At 36.5% G+C, this 12,269-nt stretch overlaps 1 protein-coding gene across 2 annotated transcripts in view; it reads left to right on the top strand.

Moving 5' to 3' along the window:
• Positions 1-12,269, top strand: part of Dcc (DCC netrin 1 receptor) — a 1,155,384-nt gene that overhangs the window by 222,672 nt on the left and 920,443 nt on the right. The gene's annotated exons all lie outside the window — the stretch shown is intronic.

Below are 12,269 nucleotides of genomic sequence, written 5' to 3'. Positions count from 1 at the left end.
ATGCTGAGGCAGCTTTGCTTAAGGTTTTATTAATTTCTAGATAGTTCATAAAAATGATAATTCAAAAATTTGCAAACATTACCAGGAATTTAAATTCAAGGATATATTACAGTTATGCATGCCTACATATGGTTTAAAATAAAATACCTGTATTTTTAAAAAATAGCAGCCAAAATTTATAGTCCTTTGATTACTCACATAAAGATCTACTTTGATTGTTTCAGAAACCTAACTGTTTCTAATCCATACATTACTTTACATGTATTTTGAATGTTTCCATTGTGCTTGGTAAAGCCATGCTGAAACACTGATTAGACAGAATTGCATTTTTGATCCAATCCGCATTATGAACATCCTAAGACAACCTTTGTTTACTCTTATCCCAGAGATTTTGGTCCAAAGAAATTTAATGTTAGATCTCTGATGAAATTCTAAGGTGATGTTTATTCACAATAGACTGGTTTCACATTACAGAGAAAATGTGTGTGACCAGAGTTTCATAAATTGAACAGTGCTCTACAATAGTAGTCATTATGTACTCTGCTTTCTTGAAAACACTCAATCCAATTCTCTCCATCTTTAGGATCCCCAGTCCGGGCCTAAGTTTATCACTGTATTTCTTTTTTTTTACTAGGCTATAGATGATTGTACTTTCATCATTTTGTCATTGCTAATAGGGAGGAATTTATTATAGGCTTGATATCCTTACCCATGATTTAAAATGCTGTGTGGAAGGCATATCATAGTAGAGTTCTCTCGGGACTGATATGCCCAGACAATAATTCGAGTGCACAATGAGGCATGAGGTCATGTGGCATTAATGATGGAGAAGGGAAAACAAAGTGACAAGCAGATACTGAGATAAGAGGATTTTATTCTGTTCTTAAAGGGGGCAGATTTTAATGTGTCTTAAATATCAATGCTTAAAAATTAGTAACTTGACACCTTCTCCTTGAATGACTTCATGTTAAAGCCACAGGTGTGACTTTTATGGTAAGTGTGCTATCACTACCAAAGCCCAAACCAGCTTTACTGTCAGTTAAAATTGGGGGTGGCAATGCCAAGGCTCTGGATTCCTTACCATACAAAGGTACAAAGGTATTAGAATTCTTATGTCAAATTGGTATTCTCCTTTTGAGCTTCATCATCTTTCATTCAAATATAGACACCAATAAAAATGACCTCATCATGTTTTGATGCAGTGCAGATTGACTGCACAATCATCCTGTGAACATACCACTTCCTTTTTAGTTTGCAGGGAACAAAATGACACTATTCAGTTCTGCATCTCCAAATGCTGTTACTCCATAGTGTAACTCTATATTAGCATGATTAAGAAAAAGTGAAAAGTGAAGAAATGCTGAGTTTCAAGAATGAAAAAAGTAGTTCAATGGTTGTCTCTAAATAAAACTTAAATTTTGATCATTCCCTTGAAACAAAAGCAAGAAGGTAGAATTCTGATGTTAATAACTGCTTTCTGAATATATTCAAGCTTTGGATAGAAAGCACAAAAGCAACATTTTGATACCTGTGACCGGTGACCTTTGACCTATGATACCTGTGACCAACTCAAATATCAGTTCATAAAGTCAAAACTCACCTTCCCTCTTATCAATGTTCATAACATTCTAAGTCATAGGAGAGCTTTTTCCATAATGCTAAAGGAGAAGAAGGAAGTCAAAGCTTGAACGAAGTCAAGTATTGCTTTTCTATTACATGCCTCTTTTGGTGACCAGAACTACATATAAATACATATCACTAATTAAAAATTCCAACTTATAAGAAATGTTCTCACTTTAATTATAACTATTTCCACAGCCAGTTCATTAAGTCTTCCGTCATATCTCCTTACATGAGTGTAGGCATCAGAATAATAATGAAATATTCAGTTGCTCCCGTTGTCCAAATCTGCTAGCCTAAAACCTCATAGCTTCCTTTCTTGAAAGGCCATTTAGCACAAATGGCAATTGCTGAGTGCCCGCTCAAGCATGTCCTTGGAATCTTAAGGAGAGGCGTGTCTAGATATTAGAGTAATCTCCACGGTGGTGGTGTCCAATCAGAGCAGTGACAGGCAAGAATGTCCAATCAGAGCAGTGACAAGCATGACTGTAAAGGTGATCTTTTGGCACAAAGTTTTGGAAACTTCCAGGAACATTGAGTGTAATGTCAGCGAATCCCTGGTGAATATGTCTTCAATATCATCAGTGTACCACTTGGGTTGAAAGAATTAAAATACCAATCTGTCTTTAAGTGGCTTCTTTCTGTGGCTTAAAAATACTGAGTTAAACTTTTCTGTATATTTGTCCTCAACCCTATTTTATAATGTGTTCCTGGAAAACTTGTATCATTACATCATTTTATCAAGTATTTGATTTCTTACATCCCATAAAGTTAATGCAATTAGGATCCATTGCCCATCATTTTGCCAAACTGTGGCGTACCACTCAGAAAGATTCTGCGACCCAACTCCAGAGAATGCGCCGCTCCCTCTGCATCACATTGGCATAAACCAAACTTTGAGAAACTGTGTAGGAAGACTGAATAACAAGTACAGATCCTTTGTGCTCCTCACTGGTTTCCTGCCAATTTTATTTCATTTTAAAAATAAATGTATTTTTATAGGTTTATTTGTTAATATATGTATGAGTGTTTTGCCTGCCTGGATGCATGTGCACCATGTGTGTGCCTGGTGCCTGTGAATTCTGAAGAGGGTATTAATCCCCTAGAAATGGAGTCACCCATGGTGGATGTGGGAATCGAACTTGGGTCCACTGTAAGAGCACTTATGCTAGTTTTAATCCATTATCCATGGTGCTGCTTTTCTCTGTTCCTTATGACATACTTTAATTGAAAATTTTGTGTTAATTGGAGGGATTTAACACTTTTAATAAGGTGTGTGAAGTTAAAATATCTTCCTTCAAACAAATACATTGAAAAGGAATTATTTTCAGGAAAAAAATAATTTCCCAAGTTGAGATGATTTATTTTCCATAGATCTATAGGCCTAGATTTTTTTCATTGTATTTTGGGGGTGAAGGCTCCTTTTCAATAGCTGATATCAGCTACAGATATAAACACAAAGAAACCTTTCAAGAATACCATGTGAAATGTTAGAGATTTCCTGAGATCTCTTGAGCCTATTTAGGACTATGCGATGCACCAGGAGACACTCCATCCAGTCTACAGTGAATAGTTCCTATGCAAATGTAGACCTGGCTTAGGGGCCTTTGCATGAACTGTACAGGTAAGATACGCAGAAACACATACTGACCTCTGTAGGGATGAAGGAGATGATTTCTCACATCGCAGACAAAAGGAGAGCATATAAAAATGGGGAGAAATTGCAAAGTTTATGTGTCTACTAGGGATATCTTTAGGTGAACAGGTTATCCAACTAGATAAAGGGAGGGCACTGTAAGACATCACCATTTCTAGATTGATGTAGCCCAATTTTTTGCTCTTTTAATCATCTTACAGAATTACATTAACAATAGTTTCAAGATTGACAAAAACTCTGTCATAAAATATACTATGTGTTTCATTTGTGGATGGTCAGAATTAATACCATGGTGACATCTGTTTTTTTATGAAATGTGAAATAGGGAAAGCAACATGGATGAAATTTCACACAGGCTCAGACGTTGAGTTGAGGGACAGCAAGATGCATACATCAATGAAAGAACTTAAATCTGTGAGCCCTTGGAAAAAGCAGAGTAACAATATTTACATAGAATTGTGGTTCATGAGCTACAGAAAGTGGGCCAAAACATAGCTTGAACATTTTTGTCAATTGTACCATATGCCAGGAAAAGAAAGGATTTATAAATTGTTATACCCATGTACTAGCCCAGGAGGGAAGGCATGATCTCTGCCTGTGACTGAATCCTGGTGCTCTCTTTTATTGCAGAATAAGCTAAAGGGTATCATTAACTTTTATTCAATAATTCGGACAGTGAAATCCAAGTATGGATTGTTATTTAAATTAAATTGGAGCCTATAAAATTGTGACATTCATCTGTGTTTTAACTTAAAATTGCAATTTTGTAAAGTTCAATGTAATATTACTTGAAAAGCCAGAGAGAGTTTAATTATCCTTCAAAAAGAAGTATATACCGAAATACTGAAAATACCTTAAAAATTCAGTTAATATAACTTTGTGATATTTGTTAAATGAATTAACATCATTTTACCAATCAACAAAAAAATTCCCAGGTAATAGCATTTTAGGGTTATTATAGGTGCTGCCTTCTGTGAGACAAGCTAAACTAGCATGGTAGAATAGCAAGATTGTTAGAGAAAGGACCTTGGAGTCAAGTGACCAGGTCACATACTCTGGCTCTAGTTTGGATCAGCTCTCTGAAGTCAGTTTTAAACTCTACCTCATTTATCTGGTTTCAAATTGTTCATATTCATAACAAAGCTGAGGGAGCATCTAGGATCCAGTGGAACCAAGAACAGTTCTCTAGTGTGATGAAGATGGCAATCATACCACTTTCCCATGTGGTGAAACATCGCAGGATTTAATATGCCCTCATGTACATAGACACACATGTATTTACACAGAATATGTGAAAAGCTGCCCATGGCTGAATAAGGTCTGTAGTCGACTAGACTGTGAGAATAACAGTTTCATGATCTTGATGGTGTTTTATTTTGATAATGATGGTTATGTAAGCTTTAGTGCTGGGGAAGGCATGGGGTGATGGGTAGGCAGGAATGAGCTACTGTTTCAGGAAGTTCTTGACAGTTTGTATTTCTAAATACAAGGTATAAATATAAACTTAATGATACTACAGTCACACACATGGATATTTCCCCCAAGAAAGTGGCATATGGACTTGCTCAAAAAGTATATAAAAGTGACCACAATCAGTCTAATCATAATCATCTCAAGCTAGAAATGATCAATAGCCACACTCTCAAGCAAATGGGTACACAGTGTCACTCATTCAAAAGATTCCTAAACAATGCAAGAACAAATTTCTGGTGTAAGCAGAAAAAAATCTTAGGAAAAAAATACATAAAGGAACAAAATGTAGATCCTCATGGGGTCATCGTTATAACTAAAGAAGCATGAATAGGAAAATAATTTCTAGAGCCAAAAGTGCTGTGAGGTCTTCAATGATGCCTACTATTACTCTTTCTTCAAAAATAACTCTGTTTTTCTAGCTCTCAACAAACTTTAGATTTTATTTTTCTGAATTTTATGGACTGACACTTATATTTTGTGTTTCATGCATTTATTATGTCAGCATGTCTATGAGCAGCTCACACATGTACTTTCTTATATGCACACACACACTAGGAATAGACTGGTACTTGAATTCAGCCTAGGAGCTAAGGTGTGTTCTGTGCATCTGTGGGTGATCAGTTCTAGGTTAATAGTATTATTAAAGTCTTTATTTTATCAAATACAAATATAAATTTTCTGTCTTATTCAACTGTAATGAAATGACAGTTTTTGTGTGATTTGCCCTAGAATCGTGTGGGTGGGTGGGTGGGTATGTGAGTGAAGATATAGGCAGAGCTAACAGGCACCGTATGTGCTGACCACGCAAAGTCAGCTTTATGATAGAGTTGTTGTATTTTGAGAACATGCTTTGAATCATTTATAAGTCTGTGTAATAACAAGTTATATCATAACAGGATTTACTGGACTTTTATTGCCAGCTACATAGGGAGCCAGCACTTATCTATCAATCTGTCTCGTGTATGAAGTGCTGGGATAATAAAAGAAGGCTTTGCATTATGTGAGTCTGTAGTCTGCAGTAAAATATGTCTTGATCCAAGTCCTGACACTGTCCCTAGCCAGGCATGTATGAATTATTCAACTTTTCTAATCCTTCATTTCTTCACTTGTTTGAAATGAGTACAATCTTAATTGTCAACTATATAGGGTTAGGGTTTGGAAGCAGGCTTTGACTTCTATCAAGTGCTTGGTAAATTTTAGTTACCATTATTGCTATGTGTCCTCTAGTTATTTGGGGTGACAAATGACATGAAGATTTAGAGAAGAGATACAGAATGGCACAATATTGAACTCCTTTACTGAAGCTCTGGAAAGCCTCAGCAGAACCTCATACACTTCCCAAATACTCCTGTTAACTAAGTTTCTCATGCAATAGAGTGTCCTCACAGCAGCAAGAAACAAAGCTTTTTGACAGATAGCATGGAGAAGGAAGCTGACACTTATTTTCTGACTTTGTGCTAAAAGGAGAATAATGTGGACAAAAAAATGCAATCAAGGGGAGCAGAAAGAAAAGGAATGGGGCAATGAAACAAAGATCTCACAATGATGCTATTAACTATTTACATTCGTTCTTTGAAACTCTGATGTCCTTCTAGTAAATGGTTCATAGTTTTATTAGTACTGCTGCTGTAATCACAACTAGTTTTAAATACTGAAAATTCACACAGTCCTGTTAGCAGTCTCAGCTGAGTAGCCAACACTTTTGCTCTCAGGATCTGAAGAGCAGAACTAAAAAACTTGAGCACCTACACTCATTTGTTTCTTTTTTTTTTCCTAAGAATTTGATGACATTTTAATGAACGAATTCTGGTCTTTGATTCTTTCGTACATGTATTTCATACACTCCCTTTACTCCCCTGAGTCATTGTCTATTTCCTTCCCTGCCAGCACTTCTTCCCAACAAACCTCTTTTCTCTCTTCACGACTTTCTGTTGTTTTGTGTCCCTCAGAGTTGAACTAGGGCATTTGTTTGTCATTTGTCTATGGGTTTGGAAATATCCATTAGAGCCTGGTGGGCTAGCCAGGGAAAACTGAACTAGATCTCCTATTCTCCCCAAATCTGTGACTTGTGAGGAGGTCAGCAAAATGTGGTAGACCTCTGTATAGAACTCTCTATGGAGAGAGTTCCTTCTCTCCATTGCCAACTGTTGCATGACCCTGACTTGAGTATGCCCATTGCCTGTAGGCACAGCTGAAGTGAGTTCATGATGGCCATGTCCACACTGTACTTAGAAGATAACATTTTGAAGCCCTTCCCCTTATCTCCTGGTTCTTACATTCCTTCTGCCTGCTCTTCAACAGTGTTGCCTAAGCTTTGAGGAGATAGGATAAATGGGCCCACAACCATCCTTTATTATTAGCAACCTGTGCAGCCATGGGTTTCAGCACAAAGAGAAGCTTCTCTGATTGAGGCTGAAGGTAATTTTTGTCTGGTTAGTATAAATATAGATACATAGAGAGATAAACATAGAGCTAGAGAGATACAGAAACACACACACATATATGAAGATATATATATGTATATATACATATATATATGAAGAGAGATGTAGAGAGAAATATAGATATAGTACAGATATAGATATTTAGAAAGTGTTGTATCAGTTTAACTAAGAACCTCAAACCCCCAAAATTCTGATGGAGGTATTCCATCAGACGTAACTTAGGACTTGGGTTTTTGTTTAGTGACCCATTACTGCTAGGGCTGACTTTATTTTGTTTCTGGTGAATCTGCTTTTTTAAGCTTCCTTATATTTTCAATTGGATTATCAAGTAGCAGGTTTCTCTATTTTCATAACCTCTTCCATGTTAAATACCCCCCATATTACTTCATGTGGATCATGACAGTATGATTTCATAATTTTTTTTCTGGGACAGAATCATGTTAGATAACCATGAATGGCCTTGATATCACTCATAACAATCCTCCTGTCTCAGTCTTCCAAGTGCTTGGGTTATAGCTGTACGCTTCCACATCACCTGAAAATAATGATTTTTAAGAATACATTTTTGAACAATAACTTATTTTTTTCTGAATAGCTGTTCACTGTTTCATTATGTACTGTGAAGTTTGTGAAGATAAACTCAGGTGGTTTGATGTCATAGCTTTATTAAATTTATATTAGAGAATAGGTTTTTATTTCAGTTGATACATCCTGCAAGACAATTGGGCTTGCTTTGGTGGTATATTTGGAGCCAAAATTTAAGGAAAACATAAAATAGTAAAAAATTGTTTTGTTGCTCCTTCTTTTGAAATCCTGATTATTTTTAGTCTTGGCTAGGGTGTCATCATTATTTTTAAGATGGTTATTAGTTTTATCTTATGTGTATAAAACATCAGCTTCATTTGAATGTCTTGAGGAATCCAATCCAGAGCACTACCAGGAACTTGATGCAGCTTCTCCAACTCCAGTGTGTGGTATCTTAGTTGAAAAGATTCAGAAAGAGGAGTCTGGAAAAGACAGAGCAGGAGTCACGTTCGTTCACATAGGAGGGTAGTTGCTGTCGGCAAAGGAATCACAGAGGCAAAGGCATCCATGTCTTGATTCTCCCGTTGCTACTAGCTACATGCTTTTACAAACATCCCTGCTTGCTCTCTCATTTTGCAGTATTCCTTTTAGAAATCTTTAACAAAATGTACTGAGATCCTCTGAACCCTCCCTCAAGATCACTCATGCAAACAGTCTGCACCTGCTCACTGATACTCCCTTGCAATACTGCAGTATCTGTTGAGCTTGGAATGTGCAAGTCTTATAGCTCTATAGATCCTTTATTCTCACCGGTCCCTACCTCTCCCCCGAATCATTTTCTTATCTTTACGATGAGAGACACAAAACACTTTGAAAGCATCCTGTGGTAGTAGAGGATAGTGTAATGTTGATATTTGTCAGATCCAAACCTAGGATGCTTCAAGCTTATGACAAAAGTCCACACTGACTGTCCTTGGTTCTGTTACAGGCCTTTGGTCTTTCAACTATTAATGACTCCAATTTCACCTACTTGGTTCATAGTGCAAAATATATGGCAATGTACCCTGACCTGTGGAATTTTGAGGGAAAAAATTATTTATCAAAAAGCACATACAGAATTTCCTGGGTTTAAAATTTCTCTAGTGGTAATATAAAAATCTACTTAGCTCTTGTACATTACATAAGTTATAGTATGAATAAGGAAAATAACACAAAGAATTTAAGGAGGCTTTCATATTTTTAGCACCACAAAATGATAATTTTGAATATCAGCAGGCAGGGTATATCTATATAGAATTATACATATATATGTATAATATACAATTTGGACTTTATAATTCATCCCAATCTACATAGGCAAAGAGAGTTTACTGGTAATAAACAGAGGCATTTAAGCATGCAAAACTGGGCAGTTGGTTTTGACCATTTCCCATATCAACACAAACCAAGGAAACTTGTGGCTTACAGAATCAGAGAGGAAAGAAAAGAAAAAAAAAGAATTGCTACTCATAAGTTTTCCATCTTCCTGCCTCATTTTATACCTCTCTGTTTTTCTGACTGCTTCACTGAGATTGCAAGAGAGCTCTGGCCTGTCTTTACCTGATTTCTGAGCTGATGACAGCCAAAGCATGTTCCCTGACAGAAGTCTGCTTCCTGGCAATGTAGACACAGGCTCTGGGGGAATCTGTGTCACAGCTTCCGAGGCTTCCTGTAGTTGAGGGACCTGCAGTCAAAGGCTTCAGCTGTGCTAGAGTTTGTGGACTTGGTTTTGAAGGCATGATAAGTAGTGGGCCCCCTGCTCGAGGGTGCTGCAGCCTTGCTACCTCTGAAGGTCACTATGGACACAGGACCACTGTGTGCATTTAAAAAGGTCAAGGGAAGAACAAGCTGTCTTCTTGGAAGTGATATGGGGTGGGAGTGGGGGTCCTTACATTAGGAATAATTGAATGTGGAGAATAATCCTTGCTCCCTGAGGGCATATTTTAATAATGCAAGTGACTGATCCACTTAATGTCTGCCTGACTCAAACTGTGCATTGCCTGACTTTTCATTAATAATGAATCCACAGGTAAACAAAAGCTTCACATTAAATGCCTCTTAAAAGTGTTTAGTGTCTGCTGCCAGAAAACCTATTAAGCACTGTTGTCTAGGAAAGGCTGAAATGAAAAGAAGCTGTGGGTTCTATAGTGGAAACACTATTTCTCTGCTGTCTGGGAAAGGAAAAGTTCACACACATCCATTCTTGGCACACTGAGAAGCATTTCACACAGTGTCTTAATCATTCAGCAATAACATTTTAAAGGAAGCATGATAAATAGTGTATTAGTACTAACACAATCCATCATCAATGAAAAATTAAAATGCTTAATGAATTTAAAGAAATTGGTGATGGGTGGGTAAGCAAGATGTTTTTATCTTTGACTTCAGCCTCTAAGCTACCTGAACTAAGTAATCCTTGAATTTATTATTTTTTGTCTTAAGTATAGTGGACTGTGGCAATATAGTTCAAAGAGTGTTTTAAATCACAATTATTTAATATACTTTTTAATTGTGTTGCACCACTAAACTAATATGGAACTTCATTCAACAAATGGGGTAACAGTGTTCTAAAATTGAAAAACTAAGATTTAAGTTTTCTCAGAATTTCATTTCCTTGGTTTTCATTTGTGTTTGGTCTCTTGTTTTGAAAGGTTGGCTTATGCTGTTAAGGGATCAGCCTGTCTAAATTTCTATTTAATTATTTGACTTGGCCCATTGACTCTTCTGTATTTAGGAGGAGGGAATTTTCTAATTTGGAAAAGCGGATTGAGATTTTCTTGTGTATTTATTTCCCTTTCCCTTTTTAACTGGATAAAGAATGAAGCAATACAATAAAGTGATTTGTTACAAACAGAATTATTACCAGAAGTTTTTAGATTCTAATTTTCCAGATTCAGCATTCTAGGCTCTCCCTTCCAGAACATGCCCGTTCAGCAGGAATTTCTTCACTCTCAGCCCTGATAATTTCATGTACCATGAAACACCTTGTCCAAATGTCTATACACAAACCAAGACAAAGAGTTCTCTTCTGCATAGTACTGCATCCTCTGGATAGTTCCCTTCTTCTCTTCATGTCTAAGCTCTTTGTCTTTGTGAGGCATGAAGAGAATTGCTCTTATGCCCAGAATCTACCTTTAAAATCAACTCTACCTCACTTATTTTGCATTCTCTATATTGTTTCAATCATTCACTATTCATTTGGAAAATATTTAAATGTCTATAATGTTTAATGTGATTTGATAAGTTCTTTCACTGAAATGATGTGAAAAATGTTTAAAAAGTTGATTAATTCCAAGCATCCTAGATAGCTGTCCCATGTGAAGACCTGTTACTTTTTCCTTGTTTTAACTGATGACTACTTATGAGGCTAAGTATGTGAGTGTGGAAGCTTGCAACTGTGAGTGAGAGTGTGCATAAAATAAAAGTGCACCCTTCAGCATTGGGGAAAAAAACAAAATTTGATATGAGAGAATTCATAACAGCTATGAGAATTCTTAGGCACTCCTGATATTAGCAATATTTCTTTCCAGCAACACACTTTTTTCTTAAGGCCACTGAAGCATAATATTATAACCTTTTTCAGAAAGCTGTTAGATGGAGCTATAGCATAGTCCTTTAGAACTAAATGTAGAGGAGTCCGGGATTTGGGAAGTGAATTATAAAAATGGACTGATTTAAGTGTAAGAAAAAGTTGCACTAAAATAAATTCAGTCTGCCGAGTCAGAGCAATCACAGGTTTAATGTAGTTTGAAAATATAAAACCTTTATGATTTTAAGTCATGGACAGAAATGAAGGAATGAATTCTTCTAAATAACTCTTTTACTTTGGTCAGCAGCAGAGGAGGTATGGGCTTGGGCTTGAAAGCCACTTACTCGATGACGTTTTGTAGGGTTTAGTTGTTGTTGTTTCTCCCTTAATATGGTCAAGATTAACAAAGGAAATAAGATGACTGAGAAGGCAATATCATACAACTTTTCGTATTTGAATAGAAAAAATCATTTTTAAAAAGTAGGTATGTATGTTGTGTGTGTGTGTGTGTGTGTGTGTGTGTGTGTGTGTGTGTGTGTGTTTAGAAATGTATATATCAGGTAAAGAGGCTTGTTGTCATATCTATGAGCTAAATTTGATCCTGTGGACACACATAGCACAAGGAGAGAATGGATTCAAGTAAGTTGTCCTCTGACCTCCACATGGACACACACACAGCACCTGTAAATGTGTTTTTTACAAAGGCATACATACTCAAATGCCTTATGAACTGAGGTAGATTTTGCATCTGTGAACTTGAGAAAGTCATTTAACCTCTCTGTGATTTATATAAACAATGTTCTCCTTACTCAGAGTTGTGTCTGCTCTCATGGGATTGTTGTAAGAATTAAGAGACAAAGTTAATCAGGATACCTGGAACTAAGTATCCCATTGTTCTTGCCTCTTCTTGTTATGATTTTTTGCTATCTCTAAGGTGGGAATATAGCTGAAATCTATTGAGCCTCAACGTTTCAGGACCAAT

This window comes from Peromyscus maniculatus, chromosome 19 (genome assembly GCF_049852395.1).
Source record: "Peromyscus maniculatus bairdii isolate BWxNUB_F1_BW_parent chromosome 19, HU_Pman_BW_mat_3.1, whole genome shotgun sequence".
NCBI classification, from domain to species: domain Eukaryota; kingdom Metazoa; phylum Chordata; class Mammalia; order Rodentia; family Cricetidae; genus Peromyscus; species Peromyscus maniculatus.
Note: the sequence above shows the minus strand (reverse complement) of the source record. Positions and strands in the feature narration are given on the sequence as shown.